This window comes from Anastrepha ludens, chromosome 2 (assembly GCF_028408465.1).
Source record: "Anastrepha ludens isolate Willacy chromosome 2, idAnaLude1.1, whole genome shotgun sequence".
NCBI classification, from domain to species: Eukaryota; Metazoa; Arthropoda; class Insecta; order Diptera; family Tephritidae; genus Anastrepha; species Anastrepha ludens.
In genome coordinates, this window is record NC_071498.1 from 157,966,257 (window position 1) to 157,986,626 (window position 20,370).

The following is a 20,370-nucleotide window of genomic DNA, read 5'->3' on the forward strand; positions in this document are numbered from 1 at the left end:
GTCAACATTAAAATCACTGTCTTTGAAGCGACGGAACCAATTTCGGCTCGTTTTTTTACTCAAAGCAGCATCTCCATAAGCTTTTTGTAGCTTTCGATGCGCTTCATCCGCCGTTTTTTTCAGACGTCGAATGAAAGAGAAAAATCAACACTTCCCGCAAATGACGATTATTCGGCACAAAATCAGACATTTTCACAAAACCAAAAGTATGTGATACCAAAACAAAATCACTAATGTGTCCAAGCAGCTTGTTTACCATATGTCTAAGCTTGGTTTAGTATGACGTTTAGGTTATGTTAGAATCGACTAGCACACTAGCACACTGCTAGCGGCATCTATTGACAAACAGCGGGAACTTAGTTCCGCGCCTAATATTTGTATTTTATATCCTTGTTCACTCCGCTCGAGAGCATAGGGCATCGACAAGACTCTTCCATCGTACAAGGCTGCGAATTCGCGCAACATCGACCTTCTTCAAGTGCTTTTTGGACGACCGCGACCTCTGCTCCCTTGCGAGTTCCAACCCAATGCCATGTCCGTGATGCTATCTAATGGTTTTCTAAGCGTGTGACCTATCCATCGCCTCTTTCTGCATTTAATTTGCCATAGGATGGGTTCCTCATTTGTTGACCTCCACAGCGAGTCGTTCCTTATGGCTTACGGCCAGAATATTCTACAGATGATGCGGAGGCATTTGTTGATGAAAGACTGTAGCTTTTGCGTGTTGGTGTTAGAGACAAGCCATGTTTCCGTACAACTTTACTGACTTCACACATGAGCTTAACATTCGCAGTTTAGAGCGTCTGGAGATTTGCGAGCTCTTCCATACAGTATGCATTCACCCGAACGCCTACTTTGCTTTGTTTAGCCTGCAGTTGACATCTATGCGTGTAGCCGAGGATATAAAAGCATTCGGCAAATTCCACCAAGCACCCGTCAGCTTTTATATGTCTTGCTTTATTGTGGTTGACTCTCATAGCCTTCGTCTTGGCGATGTTGACGTCCAGTCCGACAGTGTGTGCCAGTATGACCAGTCTGCCCAACTTCGCTTGCATGCCAGTGAGTTTGTGAGAGAGGAGGCAGGAGTTATCGGCGAAGTCTAGGTCCTCAAGTTGTGTAGCGAAATTCCATACGATGCCTGAGGACAGTCAATTGGCTCATAACGTCGTCTAGGACGATGGCGAAGAGAAGGGGTGACAGGAGACAACCTTGCCTAACGCGTGCGTGGGTGATGAATGTGTCGCTGATGTTGCCATTGTGGAGTACCGCCAGTTTGGAGTTCTCGGCAATTGCTCTGATGAGTTGGATTTTCTTAGCGTAAACTCCTTAGCGAGAAAAAATAACTGCTAATGCTAAACGGTTATTTCAATATCTATGGCAAAGAAAACAAGTGCGAATTTCATTTGTTTCATTGTTCATTTCCTCTAAATGTTGACGGTTACGTGGGATACATATTTGAGATCTGGTCTCCGTATTCCATGCCACTCGCTGGAGGAGTGATGTCGGAATGCCATTAACCTAGCGAATAATATTTTCCTTTAGTTCTGAATTGGTCGCTGGGTTTGTTTCATAGTCTTTACTTTGAGGTATTCCCACCGAAAAAAGTTCGTTGAGTTAAGATCAAACTGCCTGAATGGTCACAAGATGTCACCAGAACGGTTTATCAGTTTGTTAGGAAAGAAATCGCGCTTTATCGCCATATTCTCTGTGGCCCTGTGCGATTTGATGCCATCTAGCTAAAACCATTTGTGTGTACTGAAGGAAGGATGTTCTCTCATTATTAGCAGAAAATAAAAAGTATTCGTTCAACAAGCGCCACAGAAATTGCTTGCCCTCAACGATTTTCAAAAAAATATGGCCAATTATCTCACTGCTTGTCAATGTACACCAATCCGTCACATCGCACAGTGGTCCGACCAGAAGGCGTTGGCGGACAAAATTCAAAAACTCATTTAATTAAGCTGAAAATATATATTTAGGGGTTTTAAGGATCAGTGATGACGAATCTGACCTTAGTTTTAGCAAATTTTAAATTCATTGAATACTATAAATACATTTTTACTTCCGTAATTAGCTGGTGAATTCATTTTTACATTTTTCACGACCCCAGAGAGTACCACGTGGAGGTTTACGGTAAGGTTATTCTCTCCTCATTTTTTTTTGTTTTTAGATTTTTTTTATTTTTTATTTTTTTTTTAATTTTAATTTTTAATTTTTTTTTATTTTTAATTTTTAATTTTTTTTTTTTTGTTTTAGTTTTTAAATTTTTTTTTGTATATTTAGTTGTTTTTTTGTTTTTCATTTTAAATTTTTTTTTTATGATTCAGAATCCTCGGTTTCTGGTGAGCTGTTTTCTGAGGCTGGATCATTTTTCAAATTTAAAAGCGCAAGAACCTTTTTTGAAAATGGTTTTGGCTTGTTTTTCGGAACCTTAGTTTTTGATATTATAACTACATCTGATGAACAAAGCAAAGCATTTAATAAATCTGTCATTGTGTCAGTTCTCGACATTTTTCGTGTATTGTTTTGTCTAAAATTTTTCAAATCCTTATTGCGTGCTTCCTGAGCCTCTTCGGAGAGTTGGCCAATAGGCAGCAAAGCATGTTTAATAATTAAACTCCCATGAATTAATATTTTGTGCGCGGAGGTCGGCATGTAATACCAATCATATAGATGGACAAATAGTTTAGCAGAATCAAGGGCATATTTTTGAAATGCTTCAATATTAATATCAAGACCAGACGATAATGCTTGTAAAATAGTGGCAAACCGCTTGATTAAATGAATATCAATTCCAGTAATTTCTGATGATACTTCAGGATCATTAAAAAACCTGCGAGCCGTGTTCCCATAATTTGTCGTTCCACCACCCGTTTTAGGAATATCCACCAATAATCCCATTCGACTTTTGAATGCTGCTTGGACAGATGTCTTTTTATTTCTTAAACTATTTTTGTCTTCTAGACTTCTAGCCTGCCATTTTTTGAACTCTAATAAAGTGGACAAGCCAAACTGAAATGTAGATGGATCGGTTTCCTTTAGAATTGATTCTTCAATTTTGTTCATCATTATTGGCGTTGACCCACATACATAGCATTTATGAGATGATAATGTGTGGGTAAGAGCATTGCATACTTTGCCATCTACCATGGTGAGTAGCATTTTATGTTTGTCTTTGCTATGTCTTTTTCTGTCTTTTACACAAAATTGCATAAGCCATATGTAACGTTTTGCCTGTGGGTAAATGCACAAAAGCTACATTATTTTTAATTTGCGCAACTTTGCGCAACAGGTTTCAGTTTGAGATCATAGCTGAAATATGTGGCTACATCATTCATGTTGATTTCAAGTGGACCGGTGTGGACCACTCGAAAAAAATATCTTTAAAACAAAATTTTCGAAAAATTTTGAAATTTCAAAAAAAAAAATGGATTTTGTACCACAACTTAAGAGAATTATTACTGTTGCTATTAGTATATTCAATTATATTTTTTTTTGCAATATTTGGTTAACAATCAAATGGTAATATTTATTTGCAGACGTGAAAATGAAACTCTTGTATGAAGTACGATTTGCATACAATTTCATGTTTAAAGTCAAAAAACTACAATGAAAAATTTTTTAAATTAAGTAATATTTTCAGGAAATCTGCCTTGAATATTTAAGAAAACATCTGCATTATCAAATTTTTATTTCAAAAATGTTGAAAAATTGAATTTTGTCCGGCCGCCGGACCACTGTGCATCGGCACTGTGAAGTGGCTATTGATATTTTAATAGTGGATTCTGTTCTTTAATTGACCAATATCGGCAATTTTCTTTATTTAATTTTCCACTTAAATGGGAATGGAAAATTAGTATTTAAAGACCGATATCGATCCATCATTGTCTCACAGAAATTTTTACGCAACTTGCATTTGTTTGACTTAAGGGGACCCGGTGGTCTAGAAATTTCAAAAAATCGATTTTTTGTTTTTTCTGTATTTCGAAAGTAGGTAGGTAGGTACGATGGCAAGAGTACCCCAGGTACACTTCAAGTAGCACTTACGTGCCTTTTTGATACCATAATGTAGACCAACTGTCTACAGCCAACCAGTGCTGAAAGTTAATTGTTTTTTTCTAGAGATTTCTCTACAGTCCCTACTACCTTATCTAAGGCTGGCTCGGTAGATTTCCCTTTCAGGTAAACGTGTGGGGCTGAAGAAAGTCTGGTGATAGTTGATCACTCTTTCAAACACATTGATAATAAGGGAGGTAAGACTTATAGGTCTAAAGTCCTTGGCCAGGACGTAGCCCCTCCTTCCTGCATTAGGAATTAAGACCACTTTGGTTTTCTTCCAGCTAGCAGGAACGTGGTTTAGCGAGATACACGCCAAAAAGATCTTTTGAAGAACGGGAACCACCACGGTTTTAGTCTTCTGAAGCATTACTGGCATGATACCATCGATGGAGATTTGAAAAGGGAAAAGCTATCGGACAGGACAGGTGCCAGGTACATCGCAGGTAACCTCTCCTGCCGGTTCGCGTCTTCGTCATAGACTGGAGCAATAGAGTTTTCCGGGAAATGGGCATCAATAAGGATTTTTAAGGATTCGCCTGCAGATGCAGCCCACTCCCCGTTCTCTCTTTTGACAAAAGTTTTACAGAAGTGGTCCTTGGATAGGATCCTGCTGAGTCTGGCCGAGTCTTTTACGGATTCGATGGATTCGCAGTACTCTTTCCAATAGTTGCGCTTCGCAACTCTAATGGCTTTCTTATAATTTTTCCAAATTTCCGCGGTAATCTTTAAAGTTCCTTATTGGTAACATTTATTGAAGACTCTCCTAACCTTCTCTTTCAAGTCGGTCAGCGTCTTGCCTCACCAAGAAGGAAAATCTTTCTTGTTAAAGGATACTGGACAGGCCACTTTGAAGGCAGTCTGATAGGATCTCTCTAAGTGTCTAACTTGCATGTCCAGTTGTTCCCTAGTGGTAGTCAAAAACTTACACTTGTTCAGCTTCTTGCAGAAAACCCTATGGAAGAGAGACCAGCCAGTTCTTTTAGGGTTCCTACGGGATAGCAAGGTCTCCCGAACGAAATTGATTTCGAAAAGGATCATCCTGTGGTCTACATCCCATTGACTAGGTAGAGAGCGGACCGCGCGCTCGTGTATCTCAAATTTTAAACTCATTTATCTCGAGACGATTTTTTTCGGCTTGGTGTTGTCAAAAAAAAAAGAAAACTATTCAAACGAACCGTCTGAAATGTCTATGAAATGCTTATGGTTTTTGTGTTTCAGATAAATAAAGGAGCCAAAATGGACAACACCGTCCAGGTCCAATTTTTCGTATGTGTCAACTTCAGCGCCATTTTTAGAATTATTAAAATTAAAAAAAAAAATTTCATTTTTTATGTAAAAGAAGTTAAATAAAAAACGTGAAAAATTTAAATATCAATACAAATTTAAATGAAAATACTCCAAATTTTCGAGCTCTTAAGCGACTGCAAGATTTGAAGCTTGAATGTGCTAAGTCTAAGACCTTTCCTCGATATTTCATTTGCAAAAGTTTTTGGACTGGCAATATTTTAATTTTCGACGACCGGCTGCGCTCAAGCATGGGCTGTTAGCCGCCGAACTTGTTGCTCGGACCTTCGCATCCATGAACAACCGAACTATGAACCCTTCGTATCCATGAACGAATAAAGTCTTCCCTTGGGGCATCATGTAAATGGCGAATATTGCAATATGAACAAAATCTACTACGTTCAATTGAAAACAAATCATTGACTTTAAAATTTACTTCGATTGGGGTCTCCACTTCGCTCAAGAGCTCAGCGGTTAAGAAGAAACTATAGGTTCTCCTAGGATAAAAAACACCTTGTATGCTGTCCCATCTATGCGAAAAGCCTATCTAGTAGAGAGTATCGTTAGATGCAGTAGATCTCGAAATCATTCATATTTCGAATTAAAAGTGTTGTCCCTATTTTGGTGATGTGTTCGACAGCTGCGAGGAGGAGTGTAATAACTAGAAGCCGATATATCTCAAAAAATCCTGTACCTAAAAGATCAAAATAATTAAATATTGACTAACATAAATGCACTTTGTACTCGTTGTCATTTAGAAACCGCACGCACCTCATCAAAAATTCCACAGCAGAGTACGTTGAGGCTAAACTCTTTTGCAAGGCAGAAAAAGTTTTTACTTATGGGTGGAGGAATGCTGTGGTATTCGAGGCAGCAAACTGACTAATGAATAACAGCAACCGCCGTTCTTTGTGGTGTTCATGATGATGAATTAGTAAACCGCCGTTCCTTGTAGTGTGCATTTGGACCGGAACCAATTTTAGCGCCATGCATGGCGTGAAAAGTCGGGCACATCAAAGATCTCAGTAATGGCACCTAGAAAACAACCAAGTCTTGCCTCAAAGGGCATGAGAGAGTGGTAGCAAAACTCCTTCTCACGCAGATAAGGAGTGAGCTACGATCGCTGATAGGACTAATTACGGGGCAAACTCCATGGTGACCTCGTAGGCTCATCATAGGCATAATGGACGATCCACTGTGTAAGCTTTGTCTCAGTCTCTCCAACTTTCAACTCAGTAGAAGCTCTACAGAGGACTCTTTCAGTATCTAAGTTATACAGTAGAGCTACAAAGAAGCGATAGAAGAGTCACTCAATCCGTCTTTTGAAATTCGTCATATTTAATAAGAAAGAGATAAGAGTAAATATTAACTTGTAAGAGCAAAACTGTGCTTGCATTCAGTTACAGTCATCAGTGTAGTACACCTAGGCAGGTCAAGCAATCCTCTCATTTTTTATTTTATTTTTTAATACCTGCCGGAATTTTCTAAACCAGAACGTGGATATGTTGAAGTACGTGGCTGTAAGCTGCCCTTTCTTTCCATGGGAGGCAGCAAAAGAAAATGATGGCACATGTCGACTGCGCTGATGCGTTACAGCTGCATATTGAAAAGGTGTGCCCGCATTGCATCAACGCAAATAGCAGCGTTAGCCATAGCCATAGATGCACACACACATATGCACATACAAGTACATAAATCAATTTGTGTTTAACTGAAAACACAAATAACAGATGGCAGTCGACACGTGCGTTTCCGAATGAGAAAGATAGGAAACTGGATTGTCAGCAACAACATTAATAAATTTCGAGCAACAGGAGAGGTGGTTAGATTAAAAAAAATGTATGGCTGAAACTACCTGATAGTTAAAAAATGGAAATTAACATACGCAGGAGATGTCACAACATTTGTTACTAAAAAAAGGATGGCGTCACATAAATAAATTCATCGATTTTTTTTGTTTTGTATTTCATATGATAAAAGCTTTGTCAGCATTCGGTGATACACAATCTAAGACTTTTTTGATGTGTGTTTTTAAATTCAATATTTTATTATATGCTCCCCTGATTGCGAGTTTATTATTTACGATAAAACGAAAATTATTCAGAAGTAGCCTTTTTAGTTTTCCTTTCAAAGTATGCAGTAATTGGCCTTAATTTAAAGGCACATTTGAATGATAATTAAAATAAAATTTAAATATTACTTCTTAGTATTTACATGAATTTAACCCTCTAGTACCCAAGACCGCCTGTAGACGGCCTAAGTTTATTTCACGCTTATTCCCTTTTAAAATACCATTTCGTTACTTTTTAAACTCTTTCTAATTCCGGAAAGTCCCAAAATTATTGCTGGCGCATTTGCAGCAGCGTCTTGTTTTTTAATCAGCCGTCATAGTCATTTGAAGTCGGAAAATAGTGAAAAGCGGTCAAATTAATTATTCTGCAAAAGTGGTGCATTTTAAAAATTAAATAAAAATATTAGAAGTGTATTTAGCTTATAATAAAAATTATCATAGTGTTGCTGGTTGTGTTCAAAATACGAAAGTTAAAAATAATAACAAAAAAAAAAGTGTTTCCTGTATTTTATAAACCTTTGAAGACAGCCCGTCTAGAGGCGGTCCTGGGATAACTCGGAATAAATAACATTATGCGGTAAGTTTGAAATTTTGATGGCTAAGCTTAAAGTTTTGGTTTTTTAGAAATGGATCAACGACAAAAGTGTAAATTATCATCCCTCAATGATAAAGATATTGCAACATTTTTGGATTTATTGGAAATCGACGATGATACAGACGTGGAAGAAGATCTCGAAGATCTTTTAGATGAAGATGTGGACGATGCAGAATTACCTATCGACACTGGAATTGACGAGGTGATTAACAGGGCGGTAAATTTGTCAGATTCTATGCTGGAATCAGAAGTGTGTGTCAATTTATGTCTCGTTGATCATTTCAATAACAGGTTTCAGTCCATTCCGATGACTCAACGTTTATGTGACGATGAACAAATGTGCGCACCGAAGATGAGGACTTTCCTTCGACAATATCTGCCAGATGAACCACATAAATGGGGTATAAAACTCTTCGTTTTGTGTGACTCCTTCGGATTTTGTTACAACTTCGAAATATATTGCGGCGCAGGAGACAATGCTGTTCTGACTGATACACCAGATCTTGGGGCATCAGCGAATGTGGTGGTCCGATTGTCCCGTAATATTCCAGATTTTAAAAACCATATAATATAACATATTTCGACAACTATTACACGTCACTGCCACTTCTGGTTTATCTAAAATCACGCGGAATACGAATTGCAAACTTCCGACAGATCTTGATCTCAGGAAACAACCCCGTGGATATTCAACTGAATTTTGTGGATCTGCTGTAGGAGTTGACATTTCTTTATCAGTTTGGAAGGAAAATAAAATAGTGTGACTCGCATCGAGTTACGCAGGCGAAAAGCCCTTTCAGAATGAAACAAATGTTATAAATAAGGTGTCGCGGTTCGTCCGCTCAGAAAAAAAAATTGTTGATGTCGATTGCCCCAATGCAGTCCGTGAATATAATAGTCATATATGGGGGGCGCCGACCTCATGGATGGACTAATTGGGCGATATAAGATTCCGGTAAAGAGCAATAAGTACACAAACCGACTTTTTAATCACCTGCTTGATATGGCCATGATAAACGCTTATGTTTTGTTCAGAAGAATTAACAAGATTGACATGCATGCTAGACAGTACCAACTGCCGAACTTCCGGGCAGAGATCGCATACGTACTATGCAAACAACAATATTCTTCAATACCAAGAGAGGTCGTCCATGACAAACTCCTCAAGTAGAATTTACTGGAAGAAAAGCTTACTTACCTCCTGACGACGTTCGCTACGACGGAGTTGGACATTTTGCAACGTTTTTATCACGCACCGGTAAAAATAGGTGCGAATATCCTGGCTGCACCTCCGAAACTCAAATCGTGTGCCGAAAATGGAATCAGAATCTTTGTTTTTCCCAGCAAAAGGACTGCTTTCACAATTTTCACCATAAATAATTTGCACCAACTGCCTATTTATGCCCAAAAGCATGCCTTTCTTTTGAAGACATTTTTCTAAAACTATTTGAAATAAGACTGACTGTTTGTTTTGTATTGATTTCTGTTAAAAACTTTCTGTTTTGTTCAATAAAAGTACGTAATACACTGAATTTGCAAGTTTTTCATTTAGATTTTTTTGGCGTTCTTTCCCAAAGCCGCCTGCAGGCGGGGTAAGGTTTTATCCCTATATAATCGGATCAAGGAACAAAATTTCACTTTCTTGATAAAGAACCTATAATTTTACCATAATCCCCACCCAAAGCAATTTTTTTCATTCAAAAATAAAATTTGGGCACTAGAGGGTTAATTATTTAAGGCGCTTCAGATATTTTACCTATTAAGGATTTGTTAATATCTTAAAATAGTTTCCGCTTACGTTGGTTTTTATTAATTTTCCATTCATTTAATATAATTATATTACTTTCAGCGAAATCAGTCGAGTAAGTGTAAACCTTCAAAACTAAAATTCAAATGTGTCCGTAGAAACATAATTTATAAAATATGAAATGCTAAGCTTCACCCAGTGAAATAGTTTCGACTTCATTGTTGGTCTATGCCAAGGTATCTTGAATTTATGTGTTGGAGTCCATTTGCAAATATTCCTTGTGAAAATGTTCTCACAAGAAGCTTTCATGTTCTTGTATTTGGCATCTGAAATTTGTACTTTCTCTTTGTGAGGTTAAAGCGACCCTTTTTCCAAAAGAATCCAATTTTTTTTACCTAACTAAATGAAGTTCTCATATTTTGAATGGCACTGCCTTCGAGATAACCGTAATATCAAAGAGTGCTGCCCGCAAGCAGCTGAATTTAATTTTAATTTTTGCAGACACAAAAAATTGGCAAAAGAACTTCTAAACCTTAAACTCTGCATAAGTTTGGAGTTTTATTTTATGTATACCTGTAATAGCACAAAAGTATCGAAATGTTCTGAATGATGAAAGAAGACGATTTATCATGTCTGTCCATCAATCTGTTTGACCAAGCGCACGATATTCAGAAAAAAACAATGATTGGGTCTTGTAAGAGGATAATGACCCAAAACACCAAAGTCGACTCTAAAAGGCCTGGAAACAAGAAAATAGCGTAAGCCAGTAATGGACTGACCTTCCCAGTCCCCAGACATCAACCCCATTGAAAATATGTGGCGAATTATGAAAATTCATCTTGCCAGGAAGCCAAATATGGTCCTCTTTGTCGACGAGCTACCCAGAAAAGCTGGTTCAAAGCTTGCCCAGAAGATGCCAGGCAATACTCGACAACGATGGAGACTATATAGCTTATTGAGTAATGGCGACTCGTAGTTTTGTACATACTTTCGTGCAAAAATATTTTAAATGTATATCTTTTATACTTCATGATTAATCGCAATTCCTTTATTCTCACACAGACTCTATATGGGCCAAAGAAGAACTAGTAAAGACTAAATTCACTTAAGAAATTTTGTTAGACAAAAAATTTGTTGACTCCGATTGGGTTGTGGGAAATAAGACATAAGTCATGAACAGAGCAGTCGGTAATATTTAATATTATACAATATATTTTTACAAATATCTATAATTAGCACGAACAAGAGGCACAGCTATACAGAAAAATAACACAGGCCTGCAAAATCTCGCTTTTTTAGAGTTTCTAAAACCGCTATGGGTGTTTCCTGAAGGTTTTTTTATGCTGAAAACGAATATGACCTTGAAAATGTTCCAGCACGTCAGGATTTTTGGCAATTTGAGGTTAAATAGTCAAAAAATGCAGATTTTGGCCATTTTTTACATTTTTTTTTGGCCAGGTTAAATTTTTTTTATAATTTTCCACAACGGCATCGCAAAGTACTACTCTTTAGCTTAAAGGTCCATTTTTAAAAATATGTTTGCGATTAATATAAAAAAAGTTATTCTTTTTTGAATTGGAGACTTTAAGATATGCAAATTCAACCTTTCTAACTCTCTAACGCCCCTGTAAAGTGCGAAACTTTTTAATAATTTTCGTCGTAATCAGGACACCAAATTACAAAGTAATTAGTTAAAATTATCGAAAAGTTTTTTGGTTGTTGGCCTGTGTAATCAAATTCATCACTTTATTTCAGACACTTCTAAAAGTGTTGACTATGCGCGCTACCCAAATAACTCTAATCCAAATCGCGAGCCCTAACTTAAGGAAACAATTTTCAAAAATTAAAGATTTAGAAAACATATGTCCACTAAGCATTGAAACTAACTTCAGACATATATATTTGAGTGCATAAAGAAACACACAGATGTAGCTCCATGCACATGCCAAGTATGCTTATACCTAACTGCCAAACTCATATTATGCGAAAGTTTCCATTCAACATGCCGTTACAGCTAGATTTACGTAAATCTGTCGCTAATCTGTTTGGACGACTCAGTACAAGTGAAATTCTGAAGGTCTTTGAAGATAAACCAATCTCCCGTGCGTCTTTTTTTCGTGTTTTGAAAGATTGCTGGAATGGAAGAGAACCGGAGAATAAAGTTGTACCGGGTCGTAAGTGCCACAACAACGAAAAGTGTCAAAAACAAGGTTGGTCAATCAACACGAAAATTGGGCATTTCAAAGTCTGGCGTTTACAAGATTTTGAAGAAAAACAATGTAATTTAGCGTAAACGTAAGCGAGCACCAAAATATACATCGAAGCAACGCGAAAAAATACCAATTTCCTGCCGTGCACTTCGTCGTGAACACTTTGCGAATGAAAAAATTCATAATTTTGGATGATGAATCGTACTTCACATTTTCTCATCATGAATTGAGCGGCAACGATGGTTTTTACACTGACAACATCGAAACAACACCAAACGAGGTTAAATATGCCCGCAAATAAAAATTTGAGCTGAAAATGCGAGTGTGGGTGGCCATTTCTTCGAAGGGTGTTCCAGAACCATTGATTCGCAAAAACAAAGCCAAAGCGATCAATGCTGACGTTTATATCGGTCAATGCTTGCCAAAACTGAATAAATTCATCGTCGAATATCACAATAGCGACGTAATCATATTTTGGCCAAACCTTGCAAGCTGCCATTATGCTTAAAGAACATTGGATTGGTTAACTGAGCAAAAAATACCATTTGTGCCAAAAAAGGAAAGTCCTCCAAACGTGCCACAGGCACGTCCAATAGGAAATTCCTGGGCAGTTCTCAAACGAATGGTGTGCGAAAAGAGCTGGGAGGCACGAAACGAGCAACAGTTGATCAATCGAATCGAGCGAAAGTTGAAGGAAATCGATATAAGCACCGTCCAAAACTGAAATCGAGGCATTCTTTCTACCCCACGAAAAATCGAAGACAATGGTCCATTGAGTGTAATCTAAATGTATTTTTAATATGTACCGAATCGACGGAAGTACCAAATAAAAATAATTTTTAATTCAATTGTTTGTTTTCAAGTGGCGTATGCCAGAAGTTAGGCCCAATATTTAGTGGACATATGTTACAGTTTATCATGGCCATTGATCCCATCATGGTTTTTTTTTTCAAATAAAATCTTGACATAAATGCGGTTAATAAATAACAATTCACAATTTATGTTCACCCTTCCAATTTATGCTCAGCGTTCCTAAGTCCCTAAAAAGTTTCCCTATTTTTTCTTGTTACCGTTTGCCGATTTTTAAGTATAATTTGAATAATAAGAGAACTCTTTACAAATAAGAACATCCCTAATAACCTTTTCTAATCCCCATAGATATAGATAACCTAAACAAAAATGAGCGCAGTCAGCAAACCAAATTTAACTCTAACACTAAAGCGCGGAAAACTGCCAACACTCAATTCTCCTCCTTCTCTTTTTCTGAAAGTATTTTTTATACTTTTCTCCCACGCAGCGTTCGTGAATGTTTGGCATTTTGAATGCTTGGTGGGAAGAATTCCATCCACTTTGTGTGTTATTTACCAGTATCTCAGCTTTAACTGCCTTGACTTTTGCTTACTTCTTGTCTGGGTAACCTTTTTATGCAGTTACTTCAAATTTCCATTCAGTTGACTTTTTTTTGGTTTTTTTTCTGTACTCTAAAAGATTCTTTCATTTTTACTTGAAGTTTTAGATGCTTTGCATTCGAAAGTATTTAATGTGAAAATAAAAAAAATAAAAAATATTAATTTAGATGAATAAACGAGTTGAGGCAAAGTTTGTGAGGATAATTTAATGAAGTGGAAAATAAATGTGAAAATAGCATAGAAAGGATAATGTCCTTAGGATATTAAAAAAATTTTGAATTAAGTAATATCCAGCGCATTTGCTGTTTTTTTGTTTTTCCTTCTTCACTCTTCGATTTGCTTATACAGACATAAATCTTGTCAAAAAAGTGCTTTTTGAAGCGGAAAATTGTGTTGCATGCCTTCATTGCTTGCTTTTAATGTTTGGCATTTGCCTTTAATTTATAATAATAATTTTATTAATAATACCAGGAATAAAATATTTATTGTAAAGTAGTACAACTGGGAGACACTTTTAGCACTTTTAGCATTTTTGAATGCCAAATTATTTTGCCTTGCACTCTTATTTCTATTATTTGAGCTTGTTTTTTTGAAAGTAGTATAAGTCTGTGGAGAGCCTAAAAAATCTTTTATTTTGTCAAATAATTTTAGTAATTATTATTTCATAATAAAATTTAAAACGTGTATAGTGTAAATAACATCACTCGAATTGATTAGAGTTGGTCAATATTTTCAAATTGTTTCAAATGCAAGCCCTTAAATATCTCAGTATATGAAAAAAATGGGCTTATACCACTTTCGAAAAAACCTCCTCATATGTTTTAGACCGGGTCGGTCGTCTTTCGTAAAGTTTGGTAATTCCAATCCTCTATTTAAAGCTAATATTGAGCGAATTTCGGTTCTTCTAAAAACCGCCAAAATAGTAATTTTATTAAAACTTGGTTACTCGACAATAGATTTTCAAAAACGTCTTTTTTTGTAGTTGAATTTAGCAAAAAAAGTTCAAAAGCACACTTTTACTGAATTTTAAAGTATTTGAGATCTATTAAGGGGTTAGATGTAGTCAGTACTTTAAACATATTGGATTTCTTTGCATTTTCTTGAAGTAGAATATCCTGAAAATATTGTGTGGAAATTCAAAGTGAATCCAATAAATACTTTTCGAGTTATTCAACAATTAATAAAGGGCGCTCGGGCGCTCCGGAGCCGATAGCAAAACTTTAAAAGCGTTTTTCTCAAAACTATGTTTTTTGAACTGATGATCACTGTAACTTAAAAACCGCTTGGTAGATTTCAATAAAATTTATACTGCTTTTGAAAAACTTAAAAAACTCGTGCCTAATCGAAGGCGGCCGCCGTAGCCGAATGGGTTGGTGCGTGACTACCAATCGGAATTCACAGAGACGTCGTTGGTTCGAATCTCGGTGAAACACCAAAATTAAGAAAAACATTTTTCTAACAGCGGTCGCCCCTCGGCAGGTAATGGCGAACCACCGAGTGTATTTTTGCCATGAAAAAGCTCCTCATAAAAATATTTGCCGTTCGGAGTCGTCTTGAAATTGTAGGTCCCTCCATTTTGTGGAACAACATCAAGACGCACACCACAAATAGGAGGAGGAGCTCGGTCAAACACCGAAAAAGGGTGTACGCGGCAATTATATATATATAGGTATATATAATCGAAAGGTTTTTTTTAATTTCAATTCTTTTTTAATTAATTATCGATTTTTTTTTTTAAAAATCTGAAAAATATTTCCTGCGGCCGCCATATTGTTAATTTGGCAAAAAAGCGTCGATCAGGCACAAGATTATCTACTCGTATTAATAAAACTAATTTCCCGTGACCGATTGATTTTAGATGAATCTCCAAGGGCTTGTAATAATCATCGCAAGGGACTCCAACAGGCTCCACGCAAACCGCTATAACTTTTACAGTAATTAATTTTTTTTTTTTTTGGTATTTTCGTATTAATGCTATGTTTTTATTTTTGTAAAATAAAGCAATTGACTACCAAAAAACATTATTTAAAATCATAATTTTTTCGGGCCTCTGACTACCCTCAACCCCTTCAGCAAAACAGATAGATTAGGTTGGTACAACTCTGTGCAACTGAGTTGACTACGAGAAAACGACTTCTCGGTGCTCAAAAGGCATCAAAACGAAATATAGAAATCCTCAAGATAAGAATAATGGTATATTAATTTTGAAGATTTGTTCTCAAATATCGAATTTCTATTAAAAAACATGTTTTGTTGATCCTTCTAAAATAGCAAATATATATAAGTTACGGATCTTGAGTCCGTTACACTAAAAAAAATTAAGGGCCAGCTGCCCAGGAAAGAAACACTTATAATTCTTTTGATAGTTCACAATTATTTTTATTCTACACAAATTACTTAATCTAATGCAGCTAACCCGGAACCCGTCTCAAACTCCACTAACTGGACGTGGTGACGGTCGCTTACTTTACACCTTCCTTCCCCAGCTGCGGCGCAGTCGTTGTGTAATTTGTCTGAGACCGGACTTGGCCTTGACTTCCCACGGGTGCGTTATTGAATGTAATTGTGCAACAGGTAACGTCTCCTGTTGCATTGCATTGCGAAATTGAAATATGCTGACACTGCGGCACGTGTAGCGAGCAGCCGTGGGAGCGTCGCAACAAATGCGACTGCAGCGTGTTAACTCTTCCCCCTCTAAAGATCTGCGTCCCGCAGATCATGATTTGGAGAGGTGACCTTTTTTGGTCGGTTCCGAGAACTTGATTGCAGTATCGACATATTCAGCTCAGGAAGTTTTGCTCCAGTTGTTAGCTTTCTCCAAATTAGCAAAATGAAGACCATTAGCAAAATAAGTCCTAGGGCTTCGGATGTTGCAAACCAGTTGGTTTTATCTTTCAGGTAACCCAAGAGTCGTATGTTTCCGGAGGTCATCTCGTGGACGAGATTGAGATCCACAGCCAGGCTTCTATTCGTTATGGTGGACAACACGGGTGGGAGCACCTGCACGCCTGAGCTGCTAGTACTCCAATAGGTTTGGTTATTTATTGTAATAGTCTCGTTCTCCATCTGCAGGATATAAGAGCCAGACAAGTGTTTATGTGTTTTACCTGACCATATGCTGCTGTTGAAATTATCCAAGAATATTGTGTCCTCCTTGAGCACCTCAACCGTTGTTTCCGTGCCAATTACGTAGCGGCAACTTGTTTGCCCACCCTTGAGTAGACGTGGTAGACATTCATCTTCGGACAATAAATCTAGGGCTTCCTGCTTGCAGACCATGGCGGTGGCGAGGTGGAGACAGCTATTTTTAATACCATATGTCAGCTGTTTATTAATTAAGATTGTCTTGTACTTCAGATCAACTCTATGACCATCCTTCAAAATAGAGCGTGTGATCAAGTGATTAAACCTCGTTTGAGCCACCTTTGGCATGGACAGCACGTAAAGTAGAAGAGTGCCGTTCGTGTAGATTGATGGTTCACTATATTCGATGGCTTCGACGACGTTACTGTACGGAAGGACTTCGATTTCGCTTATTAGGCTATTTATTTCCTCTTTATTCAAAAGATTGCTGTTTGCTACGCCTGCTTTGGCCATTTGACATGCCCGTATCAATTCACTAACGTCATCCTTGAGAATCATCAATTTGTGCTGTATCTCCTGTGAAAATTTGGCTTGGTGGGTACGTCCCAGGACGTCATTTGTGGCCGTTGCAATCCCGTTCACGACCTGTAATAACTCTTCAGTTTTTTTGAAAATTTCAGAGTTTACCTTATACTGTAAATTATTGTTGTCTATTATTTCATTTTGGCTCCGCAGGACTTCATCCCAGTCTAAAGCATCAGGTGAGCCAGCAATCCACTTCCAAGCTGACCCGATCCAGTTGATTGAACGCTTTGGTCTTTTGGCTGTAGGACCCTTCAGCTCTTCAAGTTGAGTTCGAATTTTTTGTAACTGATAAATGGTGACATCTGTAATTGGATCGGTCTCGTTCGTCCTGGCAGTTTCATATTCTAGCCGGTTTGCAACCCTCTCGTAGCGCATTAAGTCGATGATGTGGACCAGTTTGAAGTGTCCGTTGATTATCCAGCCGTACCCATCACGAACAGTTAGAACAGGGGAATCTAGGTTGAATACAACATATGCTTGTGCGTTTGCACAGAGGCACATTCTACAAATTAAATTACAAAATGTTAACTTAATCCTACTTTATTTTCCACACAGTTTACCATTTTATAAATTGAATTTAGACTAAAACACTAGTATTTCTCTTAAGTAATGTTTACATATTTGGTTGGAAATTACGAAAGAGGGAAATTTAAACGTAAATACCAATTAAATAGAATGCAATTGATTTTAAACTTAATTATAGCTACTTGAAATTTATTATAGTTACAACCTTCGAAAACATTTCTCCATTCATTGGCAATCAAACTTAGTAATAAGGCCTTAAATTTCTAATACTATTACTAGTGAGTGGAGTCTGGTAGGGTAAGGGTTATCGGAAGTTCGTGAGGACTCAGGAAGTGATGTTAAGAGTGGAACTTTCTTTGACAATTATTTTTTAGTATTTTATTATTGGTTAGTTTCATTAGTAAACGTTAGTAAGTTAGACTAATTTTATCCTTTTGGAATTGTAGTAGTTTCTGTAGATTAATAAGTTAGTTTCATTATTATTAGTTTTAGTTAGCGAGTTAGTGATTCTTTATTTTTTCCTTTAGGAATGCTTTCCCTTTTTTTTGTTTTTTTTTTTTGTTTTTGTTTTTTGCGCTTTATAGCGTTTATTCGTGTGCAATTCATGCAGTTTTATTTTTATGGTCTTAAACCTTTCATATTTCCATCGCTTTTGTTTGCCATGGCACAATTTTTTTTTTTTTTTTTTTTTTTTTTGTTTTACCATAGGAATACAGACGTAAACTCAGATGACATTGGAAGGCTCGCGGTGATCCCTTTTAGCCATAAGCGTTAATGATTGCAAATGGCCTACTCATGGCACGAGTGACTTCACGTCAATTAAAGCCATAGCCTTTTGGTGGAGTTGAACCACTTCGATTGTCGTCACTCGAACCATCGAGTAAACTGGAATTGAACCAATATGACTTGATCGAATACAAACAAAATTTGTACCCAAACGCCTGGGACTTAAGGATCTATGCATGAGTTTTTTGTCTCTTGACCAATGTTGGTTGAAATATTCTTGACATTTTTTTTATATCTCATTTGTGTGTGGGATTTCCCACTTTGGATAACATTATTATTTTTTTATATTACTAGACATTTCTTATGTCTGATTTGTGGAATTTTTTCCCACTTTGCGTGATAATTGTCGCATTTCTATTTTCAGCGACAGCTTCTTTTTTATAAAGCGGTTTCTTTTTGCTTTTAATTTGTTTATTGGCGATAAATAATTCATCACCACTATGAAAATTGCGAGGGGGCGAGCGAGTTTTATTATGTCTTGTATTTCTACTTTCTTGTTCGTGTAATAGAAGGGCTTTTACGTCATCATTAGTATGTTCCCTAAAGTTTGTCAATTCTTGGTAATTTATTCTCGCAGTTCTGTTAAGGAAAATATCAGCGGGCTTTCGTTTTGTTACCGAATGTATTGTATTATTGTACCTGTCTACCGTTATGGCAACGCGCTCTTCGGGTGTTAATCTAGGAAACTCAACGCAAAGGCAGCGATATATTTCAATCAGAGTGGAATGTAATCTCTCGACTTGACCATTGGCCTCACTTCGCTGCGTTGGCGTTTGGTAAACCTCTATTCCTAAGGATCTAATATAGTTTAATACAAGTGGTGTCAAAAATCCGCGCTCATTGTCCATAACTAAAGCCCGTGGCACTGTGAAGTAGTGCAGCGCAACTGTTAGTTTTATTCGCAAATGGGTGGAAGATTTGTTTTTTATTGGAAATAGTTTGGCAAATTTTGTAAACTTATCGATGCAACTCAAATATTTTTGTCGCTCTATTTCGAAAATATCGATGTGTAGGATCTCACACGGATAACTAGGAATTGGGGTTGGCTGAAGATACGGTTTTGAAGGGTGCCTATCATACTTATTTAATTTACATGTTTCGCATTGACTAACATACTCTCTGATTTGCTTGGACATAGCTGGAAAATAGAATTTTTCAAGGATTTGTTCCCTGTTTTCGCGAGCATTTCGATGAGCACGTTTGTGTTCTTGCTCGATTATGTTGAATACCCTATCAGCAATCGTTACATCCTCTACTATGCGTTGCGTGATCCTGATTTTGTATCTACTGAAGTTATTAACATACGCATTTTGCAAATTATGAATTGAACCTTCAGGTATTTTAATTCCATTTATTACGTGTGGGTTAAGATTCTTTTTGAGAAGAGGCACCAGGTTTGCACAATTTAGTATGGGCATCGTAATAAAGTATCTTTTATAGCCCCTATGCGGTTCTTCGCTACATTCGCAACTCGCCCCCTGCCTAAGTATTATTTGGTTCCTAAACACGTTTATGGGTGCTTCTACGTGTGGTATGAGGTCTGAGCTATCCTGTTCGGCAGAATGCATAGTACCTTCCGATGCAGTATCTGTATCAGATGGTGCGTCAGCTACAGTACCCGATGGCTGAGCAACGATTGAGTCTGTGAGTGCGTTCACTTCCGTCTTAAGACGGGAGAGTGCATCGGCGACCACATTCGTTTTTCCTGGTTTATAAATTATTTCACAATTATACTCCTCTATTCGAGCTTTCCATCGCTTGAGCTTTGCGTTGTAGTTGCGATTACTCACTGAAAAGGTCAGCGGCTGGTGGTCTGTGTAAATCTTAATTTTCTTTGCACCATACACATAGGAACGTAGATTGTCAAGTGCCCAAACAATAGCGAGGAGCTCTTTTTCATTCGTGGCGTAGTTCTCTTCTGACTTATTCAGGGATCGCGAAATATACGCTATAGGTTTATCTTCGCCTATCACCCCTTGTGATAGAACCGCACCAATAGCGTAGTTCGATGCGTC